Here is a 1762-nt window from a genome sequence, read left to right on the forward strand (position 1 = left end):
CGGCAGGCAGCGCCCCCCCCACCCCGCGCTGCCCGCGCTGCCCGCCGCGCTCCCGGCCCTGCCGCCGGCCCGGGGTACCGCCAGAAACCAAAACGGCTTCGTAAGGCCCCGTTGCCACCGCGGCTCTGCACTCCGCGGCGATAAGCGGCTTTTCTTTTGCTTTCTGTTTTTGGGTTGGATTTCTTCCCTTTTTTTTTTTTCTTCTTCTTTTTTTTTTTGGTCGGTCGGAGCTTACAGAGCCATTTTCTTAACACATTTCTGTGACCCTCTTTTATTTTTTTGCCAGTGCTATAATTAACTACATACAAAGAATGCGCCTCCTTTACACATGGCAGCCAGGAAAGACGCCTGAGCTTTGAAGACCGCTGCTATCGCGTTTTCGATCATGTTTCCCCACATATTACACCACGAATTCTCCATGTGTGGTAGTTTCAGAGTTATACGTTTTCGTCTTGAACATGTTATTTTGTTTGCCCGTGCATTTATGTATTTATGGATTGATTTATGTAAACGAAAGTAAAGATGAATCTTTGTTCACCCCCCCCTTCATCACACATGTCTGTGAATTATTCTGTATAATGCGTGTGCACGCGACTGTGCATATGTACAAACATGTATTAACACAACCAACGGATAGGAATTAAATTATTGTGCAGTTTGACACTAAAAATAATTTCTACGGAAAAAATGCGTTTCGTAGTTCGAGACGTTTGGTTTTCTTTCTGCCATTTTGAAATAAACGCACGCAATATTAGAAATAGGTAAACAAAGGAGGGAAAAAACAAAAAGAAAATATACAAGGTAAAACCTGTCAATCTGCCTGAGGTAAAATATTAAAAAGACATGGTATGGCCTTGGTGACAATTTCTTACCAGAGCCTTTGCTGGAATCAACATAACAAGAGTGTTGTGTGGCAAGAATATTGTTTACGTGTTGTTAGCTATAGATCACCCGCTTTCATGGTTATTTTCGAAAATATGAAGACTAACACCGTAGGATTCATCGCAGTAGAATATCCAATAAAATACATTTCAACAAATCAGTGGACTTTGTAAAACCGCTCATTTTCGTGACCTTCTGGTCTTTTTTGAGTCTGTTGCCTTGGCCCAACGCTGACATATTGAAATTTATAGTCCAAGATCTTAAGACCTAGTTTGTCTGCATTTTTTTTCTTTTTTCCCCCCCTCTAACAAACACAAACATCAAAATAAGGTGGTTTCAAAGAAAAGCGCCATAGCATATCGTAAACTCATTAGGTCCAGACGTCTAGCCATCTCAATGGTTTTATTATACCACGGTTCTTCCTGTTTTAAAAGAATTATAGGTATCTTCTCGACAATGGATGGGAAGCAATGCAACACCTTTTCCTGGCACTGCATGCTTTTGCCTCTCTCTTTTTTTTTTTTTTTTTTTTTTTTACAGAGGTAAAAAAACATTAAACACCAGGTCTCTCGGCTCTCCCCTTAAGCTTGAATTAACCGAACTGCTCGTAAATATTTACGGGTCCTTCATTTTAATGGTTGCTCTTTAAACAAAGCATTTTTTACAATGAACTTCATCTCAATTATCTTGATAAAGTCATGTGTGTTTATAAATGCAGAAGGCATGAGGCGCGTTGGTAAATGAGCTCTCCTCAACAAAGCTGAACGTTTGGAAGCAGCCGTGTATGTGTCCCCCCATTCCCAGAGCTTCCCAACCTTCAGATTAAAGAGCGCAGAGGTTAAAAACGGCAAAAAAAAAGAAGGGAAAAAAAAAGAAGGGG

This window comes from Charadrius vociferus, unplaced genomic scaffold, assembly GCF_000708025.1.
Source record: "Charadrius vociferus isolate BGI_N301 unplaced genomic scaffold, ASM70802v2 scaffold161, whole genome shotgun sequence".
NCBI classification, from domain to species: domain Eukaryota; kingdom Metazoa; phylum Chordata; class Aves; order Charadriiformes; family Charadriidae; genus Charadrius; species Charadrius vociferus.